General features: G+C 33.5%; 1 protein-coding gene across 2 annotated transcripts in view; it reads right to left on the reverse strand.

Annotated features, from left to right (window-relative positions):
* Positions 1-4,008, reverse strand: part of LOC149807080 (neuroglian-like) — a 94,672-nt gene extending 90,664 nt beyond the window's left edge. The window contains exon 1 of one of the 2 annotated variants that reach the window (XM_089961634.1): positions 3,837-4,008. The gene's annotated coding sequence lies outside the window, so the exon portion shown is untranslated. Of the gene's footprint in view, positions 1-3,822 lie in introns of both variants that reach the window. The other variant, XM_089961643.1, reaches the window with a different exon arrangement.
* Positions 4,009-14,936: the final 10,928 nt, after the last annotated feature.

The raw sequence follows: 14,936 nt of genomic DNA on the forward strand, positions 1-14,936 counted from the left end.
AATAGTAAGCGTTGTACTGATGTGTCAACAGTCTCTTGTTGAATCACAGAAAGTATTATTCCAGTTTTTGAATTCTGTCTCAATTCCAGTAAAGGTCTTTGTCCAAGAATAATCAAAGCACTTTTGTATTTCCAAGAATAAAATCACTTGAAATTCAATAATTTGAAGAAAATAATAACTAAGCCCAAACTGGACACATCATAAAACAGCTTGACGTCTCATGTGTTTAAAACACGACTGATATAATTCTTATCATAACATCAGTTATAAAACTAACTAAAACACAAAACAGATTACCGGATGGGGGTCAAGAGTTCATCCTTCTGGGGGAAATAGAAGTTTGTTTATCAATTTACACATGCTTGATGTCACGTAGTCCAGGTATGACAATGATTCAACTTAATGATTCTTACTCTGAGCAGGATAATAAAAAAAATACACAAAAGTTGTTTACTAAAATTGTCACAGATTTTGAAACAAGGTCAGTAACTAGATACATTGTTTCTGTTATTAGTTGTTTACATCAACAACAAAAAATCAGGTCAAACAGAACTGAACTCTATTCTGAACAATATCAATTCCAGTAAACAATATTACATTACAATAGCTTGTAATGGAATATAAAAAAAAAATAAAACTAACAAACAAACAATTAAATTACATATACATAACAATATATATATATATATATATATATATATATATATATATATATATATATATATATATATATATATATATATATATATATATATATATATATATATATATATATATATATATATATATATATATATATATATATATATATATATATATATATATATATATATGGAGAGATAGAAAGAAGAAAAAGAATTTCATTGTTGAAAATATGTGGACAAAGTCAATTAAAATAATTTGTAGAAAACTTTAAACAATCTGACGATGAGTATTTTAAGGAGCACGTTACATGAATCCAATTTTTTCTTGAACAATATCATGCAAAGAGGAGTAACTGTGCAACTTTCGATTGCAATAGGATCCAGAACCAATCTCTCTCCCTCTCTCTCTCTCTCTCTTACCGCCATGTTTATGTTTACTTGTGTCGCATGTATGTAAGGGAAGGGCCAATAATAAGCCGGCAGAACTGATTGGTCCATCCCTTTTGATAAATTGTGTCAATTAACGCAACGTCTACATAACAAGGATATACCTGTATACCTGGCACAGCCTGGGGACTAATGAGGAATGTTGCACAAACATATACTTGAAAACATTTTTTTAAATCAAAAGCTGTTTCATTTTGGAGACTCTCCCATCGCATTTAAGTTAGATATATAAATGTGTACTAAGGTCACATGATGTACTACTCGAAACATGTATCACTAGAAACAAACATAACAAAAAACATTCAAATAAATTTGCATCTAACTCATTTCGATTTACAGAATAAAAATGCTAACTTATTATGCTTAACTGTAAACGTTAATATGAATACATATTTTTTAAATTCTTAAATTTTGACTAGAAGTTCATAAAATGATATCATTTTATATATAAAAATTACTTTTTAAAAGAAAATTGGGAGGAGGAGATCCACTTAAAGGATAACAATTAAATTTTTCGATGGGACATGGGATATCATTTCAAGCCTGGTACTTTTCCAACCTTAAGATAATTATATTTTTCGTCTTCAACGAATATAATCTAAATAATGAATTATTGTTTTTGCTATAAATCAGGGCAATAATAGTTTTCAAGTTATTTGCGAGGTGGAAAATTTTAACAATTAATCGGTCGGTCCCTTAGATCTAATAGGTGACTTAACATAGAGTTTCAATGTAATCCACACATGAACTGTATAATTAATGCAATCATTGTCAAGTACACCCAGATATTGGGATTTTTTAATTAAAACTTATTCTAGATGTTGGTAGAATTCTATGTATATAGCAAGGTCTGATAGTAAAGTTCACCGCAAAGAAATGATTTCGAAGATTGCTATTGACGATACATTTAATGATAATAGAGATGTGAGCAACCAAATAATAGGCAACGATTTAGCACAATATAATTATTCGTTCACTTTACATGCATATACCTTTATTACACGTTGGCACACTCACTGTGACTCTAGGCTGGTTTTCGTACCTTCTATGCAAATAAACATACAGATATAAAGCTTGTTATGGAACAACCAGTTTACTAGGCCCTGTGTGCTTGGATTGACAATACAAATATGTTCAAGGCAAGTATTATAGGTTTAAATTTAGTTATTTCAGGTGATATGGAATTTATCAAGGTTTTACAGGAGAATATACACTTGTATATAACTCTACGTTATCTGGATAAATTTATTATGTATATGTCTGTGGTAAAGGAGTACGTCTTTATTTACAGTTAAATTTAGCGGATTGATTCCTGTTAAATATAGTGCTATCTTTAGCTACTCAGTCCCAAGTTGGAGTTATGTCACAAGCTGACAGCCAACAACTGAAATAAAAAATCCATTATATTGGCGTGATTGTGTGCTTGTAGACTAACAATAATTTAATGTTAACTAGTTTCTCTTTATAATCCAACATATAGTTTAATGACTATTTGTAGTGAAATTTAAGCTCTCGTAGTAGATTGGATTAAGTAGTTACAGTTTAATGTGGATGTCTTTTACAAGTAATATTCCACTTAATTTAACATTTTTGGAAATTCTAATTCACATTTAAGTTTGTAAAGGTTTGTTTGTGTTTGTGTGTAGAGTGGATATTTTGCAATAATTTGGTTACAGAATTTAGATTTTGTGAATTTTGGCATGTAGACTAGGGGTAGGTCAAGGTGTCCATTTAACACAATCAGACCGTAAGTTTACATCGAGAAAACATTTTCAGTGAATGATATCTCTGAAGTCTTCTGGGAGCCTTTATATACTATGGTCAAACATAGTGAGGGGTAAGAAAAAGAAAAATTTCACCCTGGATAACTTGGGGCCCTCCAACAGCGCAACAGCGCCTCCTCCAACAGTTTCTTCCCCTCGCCTCGTCCAGGCATCAGAAAAAATAAGCATACGGTACATGTGGTAAAGTGTCGGATGGAGGCTCCTGTTTCCCACCTAACGGGTAAATAAATAGTGCGCGGATGGCAAACTTAAATCCCCGAAATGTATGTTTTGACACTCTAGGGTAAAATCTTGTTGTGTGGTGGCTAAATTCCCATTCAACAGGACTACAAACATGGCCAAATGGTTGCACACGTCGAAAATTAGGATTAGTCAGTCAGTAGAGCAGGGAGTTAGCATGTAGACTGAGTCTAATAAAATGTGAAGAAAACCTTTCGTGTGTGTCCAATTCCTCCAAAGCACAGATACACCAGATTATGCGTTACAACCAAGGCACAAAAATGACCCATACATCAATTCTGCCTCATCCGAATTAAGAGTTCCGTCAAGTACTCAATGAGTTAAACTCATGATGAGTTCAAATACGGGTCAACTATGTATCAAAATTTGAAAAATTAAAGCACTTTTCGAGTTTGGGAAGAAACCTATTATTTCTTCCGAATATTCCTCCCGATTACCTGGTAGAGTGGATCCCTGGAACTGTAAAATAATGAGCACCAACAACCTCATAAAAGAAAACAAACTTGGTATAATTGCATTTAATCAATTACATATTCTATGTTGTCTAATTAGCGTATTTACTATATTCGTAAATTTATTGTTGACTTGGCAATTTAAGGCAAGAAAATAATGACAGATGTTAATATTAAAAATTCCTATTTCATGTTTAGAAACAGTAAAAATTATTGTAGGATTTGACTACAAATACTACTCATACTAATACTTACATTAAAGTACTTACTTGTAATCCAATAACACTCTCATCTATCTCTGATTAGTAGCTGTATTTAAGCTTATATACCATGTGAGCCAAATATCAGATCCGTTCAAAAATTAAAATAAATGACGCATTTTACATGTCACCTTAGCATCTACCTGTCACGACTGAGAAACAGCCTTTTAAAATCCGTTTCGCTTGGGTGCGACCATGATTAGGATGCTCTGTTTTTAAAACATAAAGCGATAAGATCTGTGCAGATTTGTTCTAACAAGTAGACTTAGGTTTGGATCTACGTGGACATCATTTGCGTACTTTCGATGTCCTGGTCCTTTGTGTACATGGATTGTTAAAACAAAATGAATGCACTGAGTACATGCAGCTAAATGTATTCTAGATACAATGTATGAATTGACATTTTTAATTTGATATGTAAAGTTATGCAGTCGCTATGACCACATCCACTCTATTTTCTTCATCTTGTATATATATATATATATATATATATATATATATATATATATATATATATATATGACAACTTTTTTGTTTTGAACAAACCCTCAAAAATGAGAGTGTTTATAAGGGATCAAATAAAAGTCACTGGTGTTTATGTCTGTTTTGCGATGCAGTTATTAATAACAGTGTTGCTTGAAACAATCTGCACTTGTATGCAGACCGTCCTATGCAGCCGTGGCTACAAAAGACTAAATCAAGATCATTGGTGTTTATTCCTTTTGTGATGTGCTTGTTCACAACAGTGTTAAATGTTTATTTGGCCTTAACAAAACAATCACGGTCTTTGGTCGCATTCCGCATGTGGTCACTCAGAACAGTGCGTTTACATAAAACTAATTAATGCATGATGATTGCGGTCGAAAATGAAAATTATATGTTCACAGCAGAAGATGCTCAAGACAGGTTTTTACTCTATTGTTAAACATGCCAGTAACAATCTATTCCAGTGGTAAAAAGGTTTCATCTTAACAGAATCAGACATTTTTATTTTTAAAATGGTGGGACAACGATACAGTAATGTGGATCATACATAAGCCACTATTCACAATAGAAACATACAACAATTTCATTTATACTTATTTGGTAAATAGGTTGGCAACAAATCTGCCTTGATATATTTTATATTATTTCTCGGAGACTTTGACGAGGCTACTTACATTCTAAGTACAGTGTACGAAACAAGCAGTGAAGTGGCAAAATGTCAAAACCCAAAAGCATTACTTCATCTAAAAATATCCGAATCAATTATCAGGTTAAATATTCAACAGCTAGAAGAGATGCATATCTGGGAAATGTGCCATGAAGATGTATGAAAAACGGCCGAAAACTAATCATCAGTCATGGATGGATAAACATGTAGCACAATTACTGCAATGCATTGTTATATGGTGGACATACAAATTAAGCAGGTTCACAAAAGATATTCAAAAAAGTTCTCCTTAATTTGAGATCCTAGATTATAATACATCTGACAATACTTGGATTTCTGTCAGACGTGCCAATAGTCAACTAGAAGAAAATTAGTTCCTTATTTGTGAAAATGTAGACTAAGCAATACTTTTATCCCTGGAAAAGATTTGAGGAATTCATCAAATTTCAGGAATTCCTCAAAGATTAAAGGATATATTTTCGAGGAATTGAACATTTTATTAATGCAATTTATTTTTGCATTTTCTGGACATTGTTTCTTCTAAACTTCTTCCGTTCATTGAAAAAGTTTGTTCGAAATTTCTGAATCTTCTTTGTCATTGGCAAGTTCTCTAGTTCTTGTAATTTTTCACTTTCAATAAACTGTGCAACATTTTCCCTTCCTGTCAAAAGACATTTTGAAAACAGGTGTTAAATATTAACTTTTGTTTTCTGAGAGAGCTCTAAATGATTGAATCAACAGTTTTTTTGTGACAGTGAAGAAATCCCTCTGCGATATTTTTATTAGAAGGAACATTTACATTCTTAAGTGCAAAGTTTTGAAAAGATGACATCATACCACTGTTTTGATGCCGACGTTATAATCCACATCAGTTATATTTTTTCTGATAAGTCGGCTTGGAAAAAACGTCGGTGATGTTATCCGCAAGAATATGTAATGATCTTCTTCCCTAATTGTAAATATAAATAGCATTAGCAAAGAAGAGCATGAAGAACCAAGTTATTTTAAAAGACATTATGCCGATCAGAAAACTTATGTAACATTTGTTAATAGAGCTGGAATTGAGAAATGCTGAAGTTGTACTATTAATCAAGGTAAACATCACACATCAATATTTATTATGGAGCCCATGGCAAGAAATGTTTAAATGGTATGTTTAATATACATAGAAAGCACTCATAAGACAAGTAAAGTTCTTTGATAACATTTGCATTTCTGAAGAAATATACACATTCTAATTATAAGACAATATAATTAATCAATGCTACAGTCGTACATGATCATGACAAGTTTAGGGAGCCAAATTCGGTCTGTTAGGAGAGTGTTGAATTCATAATCGAAGGGTCGATGTCCGTCCATACCAGCCCAAGCCAGCTGCCTTGATGTATCCTTGATGTATCCTTGGGAAAGGCATTTCGTTTCCATTTTTTCAGCATGATACGGCTAACAATTTATTAAAAGCGCCGTTAAACCAGAAGAAGAAGAAAGAAAAAAAACCAATCATACCAGTTTGAACTGGTTTCATGTCATTCATGTTTGCACGATGACATTCAAACATTTGTATTTCACATACTGCTAGAGGAAAGAATTTTAGTTTAAAATAGCTGCACATTTAAATTATCTTGTTTAAACGATCAAATTAGATAATTTTAGATTTTAATTAAACCAAAAAAATGTATCCAAAAAAATATACATGTAAGTAAAGAATGATCCACCTTTTGCTTTGAAGCATGAACATCAACCATCATAAACTGAATTATAAGCTCCATTAAACAGTGTCCGCACTGCTGAACATTCGTTTTGATTTTATAAAATTTGGCATAAAAATAGTACATGGAAATACTTTTGTTGCATTAATAGTTTTGATCAAGAATTGCATGGCTTACTTTTTTATTCAACTTTCATGAAAAGTGAGTCTTTGAATTTGCTGTAATATTTTGATTATACGTTATTAATGAAAACTGGAGTAATTGTTGTTCGAAGATTTTTCTGTGTACAGGCTCATTTTGATCCTTCACTTCTGTTCATTAAAATGTATTCTGCCAGAAAAAGTCATCATAGGTAATTTTATCATTGGTACAAATAACAGTTCCCGCTTAAGATCAGCCAACATATTAAGCTGCTACATTAGACACCCCACAGCCTCTTGAAGCGAAACAGGTCCAAAAAGACAAAGAAGGACCTAAGCTGTATTATCATTCATTAGCAGATGAATCTTTGTCTTTAACTTCCTAAATGAATACTGTGTTTTTGGTAGTATTATGTAATTAATCCTGCACAAAGCTTCTCGTTTTGCAGTTTTGAATTATAGTCGTTCTAGAACCTCTGCAAACGTTAAACAATATGTCGGGGTTTTGAGGGGTAGAGGTAAAAAGTTGTAATTATGTAATACATGTCACTGTGGGCTTGCTTACCTCTTCAGACACATCATCCCATCGTACAAGCTCATAATTGCAACCTTCCATTAAATGGAAAGTTCTAGAAACCTAGAACAGAAAGAACTCGTAACCAGTCTGACTCCCATGCCATAGGTCCATGCAGGATATTGTTTCTTTGTGACATTTCACCAGACTATGCTTGGGATACCAAAGCGATTGGGGATGAGGGGATCTAATAATAGTGGCTGTTAAATATTACAGGATTAAATTAGTTTCTTCGACCCACTTCAACTATATTTAAATAGCAGTAATACAAAGCCTGTCACTATTGCCTAGCTCAGTTTGTCACTTTGGAGAGAGGCGAATGTCCTCAATAAACCATTAAAAACTAATGTGCCTGTCCTTATGATAGGTTCGTACTAGTATCTGGCAGAAAAGTTGGGCCACTTTTCTAACTGTTACTATAGGACCCAAATAGAAAATGCCTTCGTTCTAGTATGGCAAAACCACAAATAAAAGGAGAAAGTAGAGTTTGACCACCAATACGTGGCTTTCACAACATCCTCCAAAGAAGAATGATTAAGATAGGCCTATTAAGTAGTGCTAACCCTAACTTCATGGGTTTCAAGTCTCACTGCATTGCTATGTTACGCTTCCACCAAATTCATATTTAAACACATCAAAAGCAATATGGCTGCTGAAGCAACTGGCCAACTGGTAAAATATACTATAGTGGAAGACTGCAAGTCATGCTATAATTGCCAGTATAAATAAGTGGTTATTTCGAGAAACAAAATAAAGGGTCCTCCAAAAACAAACTTTCTCTAGCAATTTCGAGTGGGCTGCATACGACTTTCATAGGGAATGTTAGGTTTCTTAGGTTTTGGGCTAAATCGGGGTTTAACACGACACGTGGAACAGTTCAACAACCAGTGTGCATAGTCCTTTATGCGAACTGTGACTTTTCACTGAGGACCATACATGCACTTTTCCTGCTGTTCGGAAGAGGAGGAAAGAATAAATTTACTGATTAGCAAAGTAGGAAACGCATAAGGATATAGTCATGTGAAGTTGTTTTCTCACCAAGACGTACAATGCTTTTTTTCTTTTTCTGTGCAAACAAGACATTGCAATATCCTATTTCATTCGATGCCCACGGTTCTGATAATGACATTTTATATCAGTAGGATCAAGAACATTGGTCCCCCTGTTGTATGCCCCACCATCACCACCACCACTGGAAGTCACTCACTTTGTATGGCTAGAATCCCTCAATCTGACCTTAATTATTAAACTTTATAGATATTCTCTGTTAAAAGATGAATACACTTTTGCTAATCATGTGAAATGTAAGAGTCCCTCAAAGACATTGATGCTTTACTGTCCCAAAATATTTTTAGGAACTCAAGATAAGTCCATTTCTTCCTTTCAACCCCTAAGTGTTGAAATCATCTCTGATATTCTTCAACAATAACTCAGTTTTCAAATTTGCTCTGGTGGATGCACTGCATGTTAGACTGGAAACAATTTTATTAGGACCAACGCTAAATCATAAGAGGTTTTCTGGTGAAAATCACATGTTGTCATAACTTTCTGTTTTGAATGAGTAACGATAACAAGGTTTTCAAGATGGCTGCCATGGCGGCCATACTAGATATTAGATTTGTACCGTTTCCAACTTAGGACCAAGCATACATGATCAGAAATCATTTGGTGAAATGGTGAAAATTCCATATCAATATGATCATCTATTCAGGAGAAGTAGTAACAGCAAATCTGAAGAAGTCTATTGGTTAAAATCTCGTGCCGATATGACCATCTATTGAAACGTAACGATGACAAGGTTTTCAAGACGGCTACACTATCGGATGTCTCAGTCGTCCCATCATCAGTGAGGATCTACTGGACCATGGTATGAACGTGAGTGTAAAGTTTCGTGGCAATCTTCCAAGTAGTTTAAAAGGAGTAGTGATAACAAATTGTGTTAACAGATAGAACATGGATGATAGCTTATCCCATAAGCTCCATAGTAAAATTAAAATCGAAAAGACTTGAAAGCTGATCTTAATTTTGGGTGTGTAAGTTTTAACAGATTGACACTATGTAGTTGCCAAAGTGAGCACTATGTTGATCTTCCACAAAGTTTTATTTAAACACATCAGAAGCAATATGGCTACTGAAGTAATTGGCATTCAGGTTAGATATAATATAGTGTAAGACTACAAGTTATGCTATGACTGCCACTATAAAGAATTAGTTATTTTGAAAATAAATAAAGAGTCCTCAAAATGAAAACTTACTCTGTCAGTTGTCGATGTGCTGTATATGACTTTTCTGATTCATAAGATTTCATTTTGTCTGGTTTCAGGCTACTAAAATATTTAACAATATTTCTGGAGCAGCTTAATAAACTGTGTACAATACTTTATTCAAACTACATCTTAACAATCTGTGTGTACAATACTTCATTCAAACTGCAGGTTAACACTTTGGACAATACGTGCAGTTTTCTTGCTGTTCTCTAAAGGAGGAAATTATTCTCTCTAATCTATAACTTTCAATTTCCTGATTCTGCCACTTGATTTGAGTGAATTGTTTATGATGGAACAAGTATGAGGCATCATCCATGGTGGATCGAGAGGGAATTTCGGTTCAATGAAACCCCCTGTATTCTCAATGAAAAACGGATGCTTAATTATTTGAAGCAAATGCAAATCACCTCTTGTTAAAACTGAAACTTCAATGGAAAATATTCAATCTGTCTTTAGTTATGAAACTTCATAAATATGATCCGTTAAAATATCAATACATTTTTTCTGACCATGTACAACACAGGTGTGACTGTAAGGGACCGATGTCATGATGGTTTGAAGAAAATTTCCTCCATTACAAGATTAGATCATATTTTTCTTTAAATTGCTAGCTGTTGAAACCATCTCTGATATTCTTCAGCGATAACAATATTTTCAAATGTGCCACGATGGATATACTCGATGTCAGATTGGCACCATTTTCATTTAGGACCAACAAAATATAATAAGACGTCTTCTGGTGAAAATACCACGTTGATATGACTTTCTGTCTTGAAGGAGTAACGATAACAAGATTTTCAAGATGGCTGCCATGGTCGCCACATTGAATACTATATAGTCGTTTTTTTCAATTTAGGACCAAGTAGACATCATCAAAATCTTTTTGGGTGACAAATGTGTGTACATATGATGATCCCTGCAGGACGAGTATTGACTCATAATTGTCAAGACAATCGTTGTGGCAACCCTGATTAAAGTACGAGTGAGACTATTTTCATTTAGTACCAGCTAAGTATCATAAGAATTCTATTGGTAAAAACCCATTTTGTTGATAGAGCCATCCATCTGGAAAAAATAGAGACAACAATATTTCCAATAACAAAAGCATAATTTTCAAGATGGTTTATGTGACAGCTAATAAAATCGCTTCTCCCATGTGCTAGAAAAATGAACTTAAACTAGTCCAAAGTATACTAACTTCGGCAGTTATTAAAATACCCAGCTTCTGAAAGTGTAATGAATCAATTGTAAATATGTATTTAAAAAAAGAAACAAAATGGTAAACAAGTTAGTGGCTTTGGAGGTTTTTGTTCAGTTTTCCTTAGAGGTCAAGGAAGTGAAAAATACCAAGCTTAGCTAGCAGTCTTTCGAGAGCTGCGCGTCTAAACTAAGTCCAAGTAGAATACTCTATAACACAAATTACAACATCAATCAAAAACCAAAATAAAGGGAATTAAAATGTTATGCTGACAATTACTAATATATACAGAACATGGTCTGTTTTAAATAACCAGGACAACAAGCAAAGTCCAAAACTGTACAGCCGAACCAAAATGGAGGCTGCCACGGTACTTTGTTTTTTTTACCTCAAAATAAGTTATGTGCATATTGTGTGGTCAATAAACCAGTCTCCAGGATGTAAACAATGAAAACATCCGCCGCTAATAGTTCGATACTGAATTAGGTATCTGTTATGGAAAATCACATTTTATCTTATGTGATTTATTGCTTGAAGTTTTTGAAGAGCAAATTATGTGTAGCTACGTCTTTATAGAATGCTGGCAGAATGGGATCTCTCTCTCTCTCTCTCTCTCTCTCTCTCTCATGCGCGCGAGCACACATTCACACACACACACACACGAACATACACACAAACGCAAACACAAAAACAATACTTATTCCAGGGAGATATACGTTTTAAAGTTGTATTCAGAATCAAAAGAAGTAACAATTTTCTTTCTTCTTCTGGCAGCAGATAATAATAATAATATCAACAATTATTAGTATTACTATTATTGTTGTTTTTGTTATTATTATTATTAAACGAAGTTTCTTATGTGTTCTGGCTAGCCTACTCATGTTGCATTTATTTTAGTAACACATCAGCTGTTTAAATACATTTTTATTTTTATTTCTGTTTTACAGATATAAATTCCTTCTTAACAGCTAAGGATGGCAGAATTTTAAACACTTTAGACGGGAACATTAAAAAAAAGTCCTGAATACAAGAAATTCCTGATAGTAATATTTATCGCATGCTCAAAATATGCATGTCCTCATATATCCACCAGGTTAGAAAACTTGTAGGGGGAAAAGGTCCAAAAAAAAAATTCATTAGATCGCTATAGTTGACAGAGAGAATATTCATATATGGATACCTCCTGATGATATATCTTGATCCGGAGTTCAGGATATATCCGGATTGTTTTTAAAGACAGGACTATTTCACCAGGACATCACATCATGTCACAAGACAGGCCTGGCACTTTTGTTCATGCAGCCGCCAGAAGATATATTTCGAAGGTATATTACTTGAAAGAGATATAAAGTAATAGTTCCAGTAATTTATAATGAACCATATTAGACAATTGTATCAAATTAACAACATACTTTAAGTTGTAGCATCTCTGAAATGTTACATTGAAGTGAAGACAACTACAGCATGGCGTAAATTTGTTTCTTCCAGATTAAAATCATAAAGTTTTCATAACATAACTGCAGCACAAATTCATTATTGCTTAATTCTGCATTGTCATGCATATGCATGTAAATTTAGCCTGACTGAAGTGTGTTCTTTCTACACTATAGTAGTATGGATGTGGGGATACTGAATTGCTGTGGAATTATCAAAGTCAGTTTAGCACGGCTGTAACGTGCCTATTCAGCGTGATAGCAATTCATCCTAGAACGCAGAGTTGCTTTGAAATTATCAAAGTCAGTTTAGCACGACTGTGTCGTGCCTATTCGGCATAATAGCAGTCCATGCTGGAAATGGAGTGTAGGTGAGCGTTTGTGATGGAAATGTATTGCAATATTGTAACACAGATAAAGTATTTGGCCAGCAAAAGTACAGTAAGCACTGCACTTACAATGCTTGCTGCATTTCTGTTGGGCATATACCGTGCTTAAAGTGATAGTCGAGTGATATATACCTTAGTCATTGTCTACATCGCAGAGTTAAAAGTCACGAGTCAATAACTCTGAGGCACGTAATTATTTGTATTGTTGTAATATTGTAATCATTTAGTACTACAGTTTAATTTCTTTTTTCCTAAGATTTTCAAGTAAATTGTATAATTCTTGCCCGAAAATTAAGTAATTCGATTACTTATTATTAATCTCCTGTAAATTATTGTATTGATATAAGTAATTCGATTACTTATTATTAATCTGCTGTAAATTATTGTATTGATATAAGATATATCTGCGTAAACTAGCCATGTAAAAATGAGCAATTATGAAGTGAAAACTGTGATTTTGTAAAACCTTTATTAAGATCCTCTTTTAAGACAAATTACCAAGTAATTTATTTTAATGCTTCAAGTTGGCAACCTTTTCCAAGTAGAACATGTAAGTAATTCATGCTTGAAAATTAAGTAATTTGAATACCTAGTAACAGCTTCATGTAATTTCTTTTAATGAATTAAGTAATATCTACTAAAGTAAGTAATATCAAGTAAAAGCCAGTAAGCAGGTCGTAAAACATTTACTAAAATGAATAAAATAATTACTAGGGTTTTCTTAGTGTAGCAAGCTTGATAAATTATGATTAATATAAACTGGATGAAAGCTGCTGATGTTATATGAATTTTAAGATGCATTTCATTGAAAATGTTTTCTCGTGCTCTTTTATCTTGCTGAAATATTTCAGATACAAGAAAACTGGATTTTTCATTTATAACGTTCAAATAACTGGACATAGAATATGAGTGTGATTAGAAATAAAAACATGGTCTCAAACGTAAAGTGATATTTTACTTTTACTATATAACTACATTTGCAACCCATAAATTAAAACTAATGAATTGCTGCCAAACAACTGGTGTTTTTTCTTCTTTCATACCTCATTTTTATGTAATGTCCTTTTAATGGCAGCTTTTTAACTGATTTCCAGAAACTGCTTTTCTGATTTTAGGTGAAGTGACGTTTAAGAAAACTGCTTTCGAACAGCGCTTGTAAATTAAAACCCGTGCTAAACTGCGGAAGATCTAGATTTAGCCACTCTTTTTGCTAAGGGGGAAGGGGGCATACTTCATCCATTTATTTTCTCATTCATTTGCCAGCATTTTGGGTACTTTCTTAGTCTCTTCACTTGATCATATTGGTAGTACCGCTCTCACATGTCATCGTCTAATTTGTGGCATTTCGTACTGGTTGCACACCTTGCAAATACTTCCAAAGGTTTACAATTGTTACCGCACAATATATTGAATGTTTATGAACAACGATAGAAATATTAAAACGCATTGTTCGGTATTATTCTGGATTAATTGGCTGAGTCGCTGAATGCAACCATTTCCAACTGGTCAATAAAAGCCCGAATAAGTATTTTGTTACGATCAGTAATGAAATCAGTGTCTGTTGTCAGTACAGCAGGCTAGTTCTTCGTGCACGAAGACTGTTTTCACGATAACGACGCTAATTTAGTTGATGAACTGACGAGTAGTGTAACACCTGTCCACTTGTGAGTACCTCGTGAAATGCAGGATGTTGATAGGTACTCAGATAATACAATACAGAGATCAATTCACTATTAAAGATATTACTGCTTCATCACCACTTCTTAACTGTTATGATGGCGACGGGCGGAAATTTGCACTGCTCCACCGGATTAGTGACGGTTGGGGTTTAGTTATCCATTATCAAAATGACTAACCGTGGGATATTCGAATGGCGTTAATATCAAGCCCTGTGTATCAGATGTGTGATGGGGGCCAAGGAAAACGACAATATACCTCAAGTATTTCCCTATTTAACCACTGATGATGAAAAAACAAAAAATACTAGAACAAGATACACAGTATCAGTCTCAGAATAGCCATTCACAATAGACAGAAAGTATTCTTTAGTCAAAAACGTAAATTACGCTGTCAAAAAATGACACCATGCCAACATCATACACAAAATTGTAAACAAACTAAAATTATTTTGCAGTAACCGACGTGGCTTTATCAAGGATTTTTCTTTATCTAATGTCAATTATCCTGACTCCTTCATTTCTGCATATGTATTTATGTAATATAATGTCAATTGTCTTGACTCCTTC

The sequence above is a fragment of the Sinohyriopsis cumingii genome, chromosome 1 (genome assembly GCF_028554795.1).
Source record: "Sinohyriopsis cumingii isolate HCF-2022 chromosome 1, ASM2855479v2, whole genome shotgun sequence".
Classification (NCBI taxonomy): Eukaryota; Metazoa; Mollusca; class Bivalvia; order Unionida; family Unionidae; genus Sinohyriopsis; species Sinohyriopsis cumingii.